The following is a 13136-nucleotide window of genomic DNA, read 5'->3' as shown; positions in this document are numbered from 1 at the left end:
TAGTTTTTATTTATTATTTGTATATAGAGGTGTCGAAATAATTCTAAATTAATCCATTTAACCAATCATATTTTGAGTAGCAAATCACAACCCATCAATCCAAATCAAGCCGCCCCATATACAGGTGGGTTATATAACAAGTTATGATCAAACCCGGACGAGTTGATTCAAGGTTTATTTTGTTAAAATTAAGTGTGTTTGTGGGTTTTGGGTTACACATTTTCTTTATTTCCTTAATCCTCTCCTTCAAAGTTCGCGGCAATCTATGTTTGAACCACTGGACATTGAGTCTCAAATCCACTCATTGTCTTTCTCTTCAAGCCCGAGCAAGGCGTCCTAGTAACTAGGTGTGCTTAGATCTGAGATCTCGATGAAAGAATCACATTTGTAGCTACGAGGACTTGAAAGTTTCTCGGATGAACATTCATAAGGCTTTGAATGAGAGGTATCAAAAGTCTTCCTCTTCAATAATTCAGTAAAGAATCTCAATGTTCCGCTCTCCAAACCTGAAATCTTAAAGAGTCATTCTTGGTCCAAAGCCTAGTCTAATTTTTCTTCGTCCAAAGCCTAGTCTAATTGATTAGACGAGAAGAGAAAAGGAAAATTGAAAATATCTTTCTCAAAACGAGACACCAACTGCTTATTTTTTTTTTTTTTTATTTAACGGGTTGACCCGCCTAGTTTTGTTCAATTAGAGCATGCTAAGATGAGTTGACTCGCTTTGCCACTAGTGTAAAATCTTCTCTTATTATTATTATTATGTGGGAAAAATCTTTACATCGATGTAAATTACGCTCTTAGTCTCAATCTCACTTATATCTAATGGCATACAAAATTAATAAATTAGAGCCGTTAAACATAAATAGGATCAACAGTTAAGCTTGAGATTATAACTTATAATGCTATAAAATAATTCTAGCATGATCAAATTATACTAATGATATAAGAATAAAAAATATAGTAACTATAAATTAAGTGTTACATGATGGAACCGAAATAATCACATACACGATCGCAAATCAGAAAAGAGAGAAAAGGGAAGAAAAGTGGAGACACAGATTTACCCTGTTTCACCGAGTGTGGGCTACGTTTAGCAATATGCATTATATTCTCCACACCGCACTCTTTACAGGCTACAACACAGTTTATAAGAAGAATATGTTGGATATATTAGTAATATAATTCAATAGTATGTTCACATACAAGTCCAATAGGTGAAAGTATGGTTATTTGGATCAACATGGGCTGGAGCCTAGTAGCTTGCATTATCTCTAGGATTTCTTAAGTTGGAGGTAACACTGATACGAAACTAATAAACCAGAACCGTCAGATATCTAATAACGTGGATTTATTTAATGGCTCAAATATCTAAAAAACCAGAACCGTTAGATATAAATACGATCAATGATCAAAATTAAAAGTGTAACTTACACGGGTGTAAAACGATCTGGACCCACACACACACACACATATATATGAGAAAAATATTTCTCAAGCATGAGATAAACTCATTTTTCTACACTCACAGGTATAAGAGAGAGAAGAAAGAAGAGAGGAGAGAGAAAAAATATAAATGGGTCTCATCACTCAATATATGAGTGTAGAAAAATGAGTTTATCTCATGTTAAATGATAAAACAATTCCCCACATATATATAGGGGTTTACATTTCTGCAGCTGATGTACGTGCAACAATCAAATACTTGTTATATATATACTTGAAAGCATTAAATGCGGGGAATCATAACAATACAAAGGATGAAAGCATTAAATGAGGGGAATCATAATTATACACCTGTCGTTATTGTACGTAAAGCGGCTGCAGAAATGATTTTATCATATATGTATAAGGAAAATATACTCTTATGTTGTAGGAGAGTGTTTTTCTCTCCTACACATACATCGATTTCCGTATTATTATTTTTATCTTTTTTTTCTTTTTTATAAGTGGGTGGGTCCCACACATATTGTCTCTATAGCATGAGAGAGCTTCTCTCCTATTGCATGTGTGTGGATTTATTTCTCTCATGTAGTAGGGGAAAAGTTATCTTATGTTGTGAGACAAATAAAGTGGCATTAATTTTTTTTTTAAAAAGAAAAAAAGAGGTACATATTTTCCATCAAACATAAGTAGAATCTACTCGTTAGAACCCTAAAACAAAGCAATTTTTTTAGGATAGATTTACATTTATAAACTTTTTATTTATAAACTATTACAAACTATATTATGTATTCCAAGGAATACAAACACTTAAGTGTGTAGTTTGTAAATAAAAAATTTATAAATATAATCAACCTCGTCTTTTTATATTATTTGTGGTTCCTCGTGAAACACGGGAATCTTTTTGCAACATGCATTTGTGGCATATAGCACGCAATAAGCACTATAGTAAAGTTCAGACGTCACCTTACTCTAGTAGTCTTTTTATTTTATTTTTTAAGTATGACGTATCTAATATTTTAGGGAAAAACTAATGTTACGTAACATGAGATAAAGTTTTTTACCCACTCACCCATTGGTTTCCGCACCATCATTTTTTATTTTTTGTTTTTATTATATGTATGGGACCCACATATATTTTTGTTTGAGTAGGAAAATGTTTTAAGATTATGTTACATGATACTAGTTTTACCCAATATTTTATTATCTATTATTAATATATCGTAAGTTTTAAATATTTATTATAAAATTAAAATGAGTAAATACTTAAAAATAACTCGACTAAAATATCATACACGTAATGAAACGATATCAGCTACCGCGAAAGTCAGATTTAATTTAACTTTATTAATGTGTTAGTGTTTATTATGGTGTGTAAATTAATTCAGCATGCCCCGCGTATCTCACCTAATCAGGATTATGCTACCCAATAAATGTTTAGGCGTTTTGGATGTTGCTTTTGCTGTGTTTGTCTTTGTTGTATAATTTTATTGTAAGCAGATCTTGATTTGTATATAAAAGACTAATACTCAGTGAGATGAAATTCAGATCAACTTTATGTGTTCATGTTATTTGTGAATTTTCTCACGTATATTTGTCCAAGATACTCTATCAAGAAATAAACACAAAAAAGTTTAACAACGGCTTATACGTAAGAGGTGTTTAATTAATATACGTGGTTTAATGACATATGAGAGGTTTAGTGGTTATTGGTTATGTGATTTTTGAGATGAGGAATGCTATTAAAACCGGCCCGGTCATTGACCCGGTCGAGGTACCGGGTCACTGGTTCAACCAGTGGGTCACTGGTTCAATCGCATGACCTGGTAATTATATGCAATTTTATAATTTATTTTAAAAAATTATAAACATACTCAAATATCTAAAAAATATAATAAAAATTTCAAATATTTTAATACAAAAAATAATAAACACATATTATTATCAAATAAAGAATCAAACAAAAATATAATGATCGTGATACGGGGCTTTAGGTTCTGAAAATGACATCTCTAACTATAAATTAATTCAAAATTTTATGTATAGTACATAATTGAGATAATATTAGTGTTGTAGGTACATAACTTATATAAATCAATAAGCAAAAAAATATTCAAATATGGCTATTATGTTTTTTTTTGAAAAAAATAAAATTTGAATTTTATTTTTTTAGACCGGGTCGGGTCACCGGTTTTTATGAAAACCGGCGGGTCGAACCGGGTCGCATCGATTTTGATGCATGGTCGATCCGTTGCTTCAACCGGATCGATTATATGACCGATTTACCAATTTCCAAGTCGATCGGGGGTCCATCCGCGTTTAATAACTATGGATGAGGTTATATAATGGTGTTGACTAATTGATTATGGGAGCAGTTACTTTGGAAAATAAAAGCAGAGGAAACCAATCATTGTCTTTACTTATAAAGGTGAGTTTTTTTGGTTTTCCAATTATATAGAAAGCCTAAGAAACAAACAAAAGATAACGGTTTCTATCAAATTGAAGCAAATGGAAGAACTTGAAGCATTCTTCAACAATTAAGATTTTAGAATGGATAAAGGTAAATATTATCTTTCACTACTATAGTGAAAGATGTGGGAATTTATTGTTTAATTTTTTATACTGAATATTTTTTATACTGAATAATGTATTTAATATATCTTCGAATTTAGTTTTATGGTCCAAACTTAGTAAAGTTAGATATATACTTTTTAAAATTTGATAATGATAATTTATTATAATTTTGATGATAACAACAAGTGAGGTGATGTCATCTAAAGTATTTCTTGAGTTTTTGAAAGTTGTTGCAATATTTAATATGTGAATTGCTCGAAGAGTTAAAGTCTGAAAAAGAATAAGAACTAAATAAAAATAATGTAGATAAAGGATATTTTGATTCTTCTCATCTGCCTCTAATTGCTAAAGAAGTCAGGGATTGAATTGAAAATCAAAATAACAAATAACATGAAAAAAATTGAAATTGGAAAGTTGATTTTAAATTTAAATCAATTTTAATTCTCTATTCTAAAATATAAGAAAAATATTTTTCAACCAAATATATTTAATTGAGAGAATCTGATATTAGATTGAAGAGAGTTCCCTTTCGACTAAAAATAAAAGGTGCACAATAGCTTTGGTATTGTTAAAAAAAAGGAAAGTCCATTCAATATTGTGATTCTTTATTCCAAATGGTACGTTCAAGAGAAAAAACGCATCCAATACAATTTGAAAATCAAAGCTTGAACAAATTCATTGAGTCCTCGTGCTAGGTTTGATTTGTACTTATTTACTTATTGATTAGAAACATGTAAGGTAACTCTCAAATTATTGCTTTGTAGTTTTTATTTTGTTTTAGTTATTATTGGAATGGAAAATGGGGGAGCAATTATCTATAGATAATTAGGGACTTGTAATTTGGGACTTAGAGTTAAGTAAGGTTAAGTATAATAGTTATTTCCCGAGTAGACAATAAGGAAGCAGTTATCTTGTTATAAACTAAAAGTGCATTTACCATTCTTAATATTCGACAATTGGGGTAAGAAAATTGAGATGTCTAAATCTAGAGTAGGTTTAGTGAATTCTTGTATAAGGAAAAAATATGTTTTTTTCTTGTACTTTACAAGCGAAACCGTGGGGTGTGTTAAAAAGGCTAGAGTTAGCTTGAGAGGCAGGTTGGAGAAATGTTTTGGTTGAAAGTGACTGTCAAACAGTCATTGTATTGTTTTCTAAGGAAGGCAATGAAGCTCGTGAATCACACATAGTTATTCGAATACGAGCATTTATTAGTCATCAATGGAATGTTCGGTATATGCATGTTCTTCGGGAGGGCAACTAGTGTGCAGATTGTTTGGCAAACTATCTGTTGATGCACCTGGAGTTACCTGATAAGGCTCACTTCTCTGACCCCCCGCCCTTCCCAGGACTATGGTGTCATCTTCAGGCTGACAGTAGGCGTGTGATTTTTGCTAGACGTGCGCAAACTCGCTAGGAGCTTTTTTGTTTATTTTTTTTTGTTTTCTTTTTCTTTGCTTTCAGTCTTTTTACTTCAATGTATAAAAAAAAAAAAGAATTAAGCTTGACTTATTATAGTGGATTTGTCTCTTAATTCAATGGAGGTATCCAAATTGAGGTTATGAGTTTTTTTTCTCGTTTTGTGATTTTTCTCACATAATTACTTGAGTTATCTCTTTACATTATTCTTAATTGTTCGATATTATTGTAATATAAATATGCATTGGTTTAACTGGAAAACATTATATAACTAAATTCACCTTGAATTTATTTGGGACCAACAATGAAAATCACATTCCTAATAATATTATGTTTAAATAAGTAGTAGGGGATGGAAAGGTTAATATATTATGTTTTTAAGAAGGTAGTATATTTGAACAGTTAAGGAAATTTTCTAATAAAAAATTAAAAAAAGAACCTATGTTGTATGGGATAGGATATTCATTCAACCAATTTTTCTAGTACCAATCTAATCACCATTGGATTCAAAAATTATTTTTCTTTTTTCTTTCTTCATTCCTATCTTTGAAAGCATGCTTAGTTTAGTTACAAACCTTGTTTTTATGTTTCTAAAAGAAACATCTAAAATTTCAGTTGGGATGGGAAGTATAATACAATATGGTGGGTTTAAAAGAAGGTGACTTACCCTTCTACCCCTCAATTAATTAAAATTTATAAATTTGCTCTCGTCTCAAAACTACACACCAATCTACCCTTGTTTGACCATTGACTGGACCAAGTAATCGACTACATGAGCCACGTAATCGATTAAATTTTGAGGGAATAAGTTAATCGATTACATGAGCCATTTAATCTATTAACTTACGAAAGGTTGTTTTTGTTTTAAAAAAACCCTCATTTTGGCCAAAAAGGGTTAAAAAGAAACAAGGAAGTCGACTACTTCCTAAACCCTAACTCCCAAATTAGTGAATTTTGCTAGAAATCTTCCTCAAATTGTGTCGTGGTTTCTTTCCCCAACATCATTCTCTCTTTTCTCCAAGTAATCACTATGTATTTTTCTATTGGCTTATTTTTTTCTTGCTTTGATTTTATGAATTTATGAACCCTAGATCGAAATGACTTCCATTTCCTTTAATTGGCTTGATTTTTTGCTTTAATTTTATGGTTGTCTAGTTTAGGTTTTGAAGGTTATATATGGTTTAGGGTTTATGGTTGTATAGGTTTTGAAATTCTTTGGTCGATTTTCAGAAGTGATTTTTTATTATTATTATTTTTATATTTGTGTTTTGTGTTGTTGATCAATTTTCATGTGTTTCTGTACTTTTGTGCTATTATCATGGTTGATAGATGACCCTCAAAGACACAAGCAACCAAAAGACTGTTCAAGCATTGCCACGACAAGTCTTCTTCTTCAAGAACGGTTGAGGTTGACCCTATAGACTTGCCATATGGATACCTGCCCAATGATGATCCAACAGAGCATGCAAAATTTATGTCTAATTTTATGAGCAGAGGAATTTGTGAGCCGAAGTTGATGGATTCATCATTCTTTTTTATGAAGGGATTTGACACAGTGGCACTATTGGAACATGCACATTTGAGGTTGCTTGCAGAGAGATCATGCTGCTATTTTGAGGTTATAGTGAGGGTGTTCTACTATAACCCTTGCTATTCACGGGGTGAGCTGACATCCTACGTTTGTGGCGTGGAGATAGTGATGAAAACTCCCACATGGACAAAGTTGTTAAGGCACTGTAATAGCCCATTGTACACCTGTATTATTAACATTGATTATGATATTAAGCACAGTTACAATCACAACAGTTATTTAAAAATATGAGTAAATTTTTTTCCTTTTCATTAGGTAAGCGTTTGAAAGCAAAATAAAACTAATGAAATAAGTTGTGATCATAACTAAATTTTATACACGGAATTAACATTACACGTGCTTAACTATCATACATTATTTATTTTAAGTTACTAAGAGATTCCCATAAACTCACCTAGCATAAAACTCACTTTTACGATTTTCCTATAACTGAACATACTTCTGTTTTCTCATCACTGTGTGTAACATACTTATCATTAATTTCCCATATTTTAGTATGTTAAACTAGACTCAATTACCTTTTCAACAAGGTATCACATGCCTCAATTAGAGTTTGCTAGCTTCGGTTATAACCATTTGAAGTTGGACAAGTAAAACTGTCGGCCAACCCAAAACATAGCACCAAATCTCCCTCACCATTTCTGCGATTCTGGAAAATTTACTAAACTAATTGCTCTCAAATTTTTAAACAGAATACTAGACTCCTTGAGATTTAATTTGATGTATCATGAGCCTAATTTGAGTAAGAATTGAGAGATAAAATGTTTTTGGAAGTCACGGACCCGAACAGCCTCTACACTGGACCTCTTTGGGCGGTCTGTGTTCTTTTCATTCCATAGGACGCTATACAACTCTAAATGGTACCAAATTTGACACAACATAGCTAACATCTCAACTTTTAAAATAATGTATGGCACGTCTCTATTGGACCTATGTAGAGGGAGATATGCTCTCCCTAAGTTGGCCTAAAAATAGCTCATTTATTAAAAATTTCGATGACATCTCCTTTGTTTATTTGACTTATCCCACTTAAACCAAAGTGTATCTACTCATCAAATGGTACCTAATTGACAAGGGTGGCACACAAGGACCGATAAGCCTTGGTTCTCGTACAACCTACAATATTTTTACATCATTATCATTCCCTTTATAATCAATTTCTTAAGTCCATTTACATCTCATTACCAATTTCAATCACATAATTCCATTGCATGCATTTTCTTCATTTGACAATATAATCAAAACTTAGAATAGGCCTATTGTCCTTCCATCACATCCATGGTTTATAATTTACACAAGATCCGTAATACTTTAATTACAATTCTCCAAATATAACTACAAATGAAATACTCCAAAATAAATAAATACATCATTCCTAGACTTAACCAAAATAATACTACATGAACAACAAAATACATGGGATACATAATGTAAAAACCTGCACCGTTTAATTAAGAATTTAAATAATTTAATTATGAGTTTAGAAAATAATTCCATAATTGATTTTGGATAAATATAGAAAGATTAGAATAATTATCGAGGAGGTCAAATAACGCTTAAATCGTTTTTCTGATGAAAAGTGCAGATACCGGTTCTGCTTCACGGTATAAATGAGTACCAGTGAAGTATTCCAAAAAATTTATAATAAAATTACAAATATTACTAGAAAAATATCTAGGTCAAGGATATCAAGTTTGGAGTAAAAATAATAAGCGATGATGTCAGAACTAATACCGGCTATGTATAAAATGCGTACCGGTAAAGTGTTTCGAAAAATTATAAAAAAAATATGATAATTCCTAAAAAAATTGTCTAGCTTCAGAATATAAAGTTTGGTAGAAAAATGATTAGCGGAGCTATTAGAACTAATACTGTTGATTAGTGGGCACACATGTATAAATAACCATTTGCACTAAACCCTAGGTTAGTTTTTCTGATTCCAAGGTTGATCTCATGGCTGCCACCTTCTTCTCTTCATGAAAACTTGAGCTTTGTGCATGAAACTTAACCAAAAATCCACCTTTCACCATATTTTTCTAACCTTGTGTCATTAAACGATCGTCATCCCTTGTAAAGCTTGAGTCTTGTGAGGGAAAGATCATGTCTTGAGAGTACGTGCTATTGTTTTCATAAGTAGGAAGGCTGACCACTTGAGTTCTTAGTGTGTGATCCATTGATACACTCTAGGAAGCTCCAAGAATCAAACTTTGTGAAGAAATAACCTACCTTGGAGAGGAATTTTCGTGCACCACCAAGTCAGTAGCTTGGAGTACCCTCAAAGTCCTCAAAGCTTCCCCATTTTTCTGTTTTCAAAGGTCCATAGGTAACTACAAACCATTTCCTTTGTAGTTTCTCTAAAATGAGTTAGTTTGTGAAGTAAGAAGTGAAAATCTTAATGATGTATGTAAAATATGGTATAGTGATGTTTAAGCATGTGGTTTAAACTGTTGTTTGATGAAAAATTGGACCTTGGACCCTTGAAAGCCATGGAACCCACGAATTATGCAAAAAAATCTACAGTGTTCGTGTTCTGTCCGCGTGATAATTAATTACCCTGTGCATGGTAATCGATTATCATGTGAGTAATCGATTACCCTGTTCCTGGTAATCGATTACCGTGTGGAGTAATCGATTACCCCCTATATGGTAACCGATTATCCCCTGTCAGAATGACCAAAAACCAGTTCTGATGCGTGGGAAGTCCCAATTGGGGTATGGTACCCTGGGGAGATAGTGATATTATTGAAAAGTATAAATACAAATAATAGTGAGGGTTAATATGCTATAATTATGGTTTTGAAAGGACTTGAGTCACTAAATGAAAAAAAAAACATTGCTCAATTAATGTGAAATTTGGGATTCTGAATATTAATAATGTTCTTGATATAAGACAGATTGCAATTGTTGAATTGTGTGACTGTTGGTGTGTTTGTGTATACCGAGCCTTTGGATAGGGATTTTGGCACTATATGTAAGTTTTCGTGTCCTCGATTTTACCCACTGCTGGATCCACTAAATCTCATGGAAGGATGGTTTATATACATGATGTGTTTTTCTTAAAATATATCTGTTTACATGCTAAATATTGAATATTTTGTTGAGCTGGATTATTATTATAGTGCATTTGCCATATGTATATGTATGTAGGGCTTTCCACACGAGACGGTAATCCCTTAGCATGTCAGGCCACATGCAAGATGGTAACTCCTTGTGTAAGGTACTTGGTGGACTCCTTGTATTGTGGTTTGTAGACGTGTGTAATCCCTACCTTTTATTCTTTGGCCAGTAGGATGCATACACACATGACATGGACATATGCTGCATTGCACAGAGTTTGCCATTATATTATTGTTATCATTTTTGAACTTCTATTGCATATATAAGTGAGCTTGGGGTGGAGAGATCCTTGAGGACCCCTTTTCTTACTAAGATTTCTTGTTATAGATCTCACCCCGTGTGGGGTACATTTTCAGATACAGGTACTTCTGAGGTTGAGACATATAGCAGCAGGAGGCCGGAGTTGAGTTGATATGATGCATGCACCTTGCTATGTTATTATGATTTTTGCCTTACTATTATACCTTTATGACTTTTGTACTTGAGACATGACTTGATGACTATGTTACTTTATTTGGTTAGCATGGGGGTTGTCCATTCCTCAGTTGAATAAGCTGTGTTTATTTCAAACTGAGTTGTATTATTGTATCAGGACATGTTGGGTCTACATGTTGTAGTTCTATGATTTGATACATTATTTATATTATGAGGTTATTCAGTTTAGTGATTTATTGTAATTTACATACAGGCGGCTTTTGAAAAAGAATAAGTAAATCCACTTGGTTAAGATGAATGAAACATAATTGGAAATTTTTAGCTTCCGCATTTAATGAGCTGCGCTTATTACCATTTATATGTTTAATACACCGGGTGCACACGGGGTGTTACACATAACTCATTAAACCCAAATGTTCATGCACTTAGTCTAGCCTATGCACAATACTCCAAAATGAAAAATGGCATAATATGTCATGCTCTCCATATGCTCAACCACTCCTCAACATGTGGGCCTCTTGCCCAAGACCCGTGCACCGCTACAACCACCTGAAATATAACCCCATAATGCGGTGTGAGATATACGAATATAACTCAGTAATCCAAAGGTTCTCGAGGATCAATGACTCACTCAGATATAAAATACAATAATAAACTATAACTACAAAGATAGAGAGATATAGAGAGATAGAAAGAGATAAGGATATAGAGAGGGATGTCGAGAGATAGGGGGTAAAGAGATACATAGAGAAAGAGATATAATGGAGCAGGAATGGTCTGAGCCAAAACCATGCACCCATCTGGCCCAATGGCCTCCGCATACAGTATACGAGCTCTCATCCAAGAATGTGTTCCCGGAACACCATCCACGGCGCCCCCAACCTTAACTCCCGAGACCACTCAATTGGTCATACCATCAATCATGCAAAAGTGACTCAATCACTTACCAATATCCTTTTGGTCAAAAACCAAAGGCAATCCACCAAGCTTCAATCTTCAAGGATCAATTCCGTGGGAGGAAACCTACAATGATCACAACTTATGGTCATCAATCAACTTGTCACACAAGTCAAAATACAAAGCAATAAACTCCCTCCCCCCAACACTTAATCAATTCGGCCATCATGGCCAATTTTACAAGTTCATGTTGTTAATTTCTTTTTAACATTCCTATGGCTTCCTTAGCCTACCACAACATCATATCAAGCTCACAATTGCATTTAATCATAACTCAACATCATTTTCCCTAAAATCTTCATTATGACCGAATTCAACACAATTCAATGGCTAGGGATTTTTCTCACAAACTCAAGGCATCATACACTTATACAATCCACTTAAACTTGATTCAAATCATCAGAAGTCCAATTATATAATTTTTGCATCATTTTCTCCTATTTACACCTAAATGACTGAATCATCACATCATGGAAATCAAAAGATTTTCAATTCATTTTCACACATCCAACACACCATACACCTTATAATTAACTACTACAACTAATTCACAGCTCAATTTCTCAATCACACAACAATCCAATTTCACAAAATCTCAAGATCATCATCCAAAATCCACTAAGTTACAAACTTTTTCACAAGAATTTTTATGAGCTTAATCATCATAAAATATCATTCCAAGACACATTTATCTAATGTACAATTTTAATTTAAGGTCCCCAACTACACCAATCACACAACACATAGGTTAGGTCTTCAAAATTAAATCTCACAAATCAAACAACAATAAGTGGTGAAACTTACCAAGAATCAAGGCATAAGACTCTTTCAAACAATACCCAAGCAATGGCTCGCAACCAACTCCAAGAACACTAAATTTCTCCAAACTTTTGTAGCAATGGGTGTGGGATTTCTCAAAATCTAGAGGGTTTCAAGAGGAATAGAGGTGTGGGTTGTGTTTGGAAGGTTGTTTACTTAAAATAGTAAATACCCTTTTTGGTCCTCAGCAAATTTCACGATACCCGCTTTAGTCCCTAGCAAAGAAAAAGGCTATTCGTGGTCCCTAGAAAATTCAAAATGGACCCATTTTGTTGAAATCGTGGCCCCTCACAAGTTTAAAAAAGACCACATTAGTCCCTCAAAAGGACTAAAATGGGTCCACTTTGAATTTCTTAGGGACCACAAATAGCCTTTTTATTTTCTAGGGACTAAAGCGGGAATCGTGAAATTTGCTAAGGACCTAAAAGGGTATTTACTCTTACTTAAATTTTCATGACAAACTTTGATGATTTTGGTGAGAGATTGGTGGAGAAATCAAGCAACCAACTTTGCTCCCTCCAACGGTGTAGGCCACGGGTTTTGAATGCTGAAGGGGAAGGAAGATGGTGCATGAATAGTGATATGCACAAGTGGCTTAAGTCACGTAAGTGGGTGGGTCCTATAACACCCCGTATATATCCGGTAACGTTATCATATCATCGTATTAAGCTGCGCTTAATTAAAAATGCGAAATATCTTTTTCTTTTCAATTATGACGTCATTATCATTATCAACTTGCTTAATTAATCAATTAAATAAAATCATGCCTGTATGTAAATTGCAAAAG

Source organism: Gastrolobium bilobum, unplaced genomic scaffold (genome assembly GCF_033153095.1).
Source record: "Gastrolobium bilobum isolate Gb01-03AN ecotype WA unplaced genomic scaffold, APGP_CSIRO_Gbil_v1 utg6234, whole genome shotgun sequence".
Lineage (NCBI taxonomy): Eukaryota > Viridiplantae > Streptophyta > Magnoliopsida > Fabales > Fabaceae > Gastrolobium > Gastrolobium bilobum.
This window is presented reverse-complemented; position numbering follows the sequence as displayed.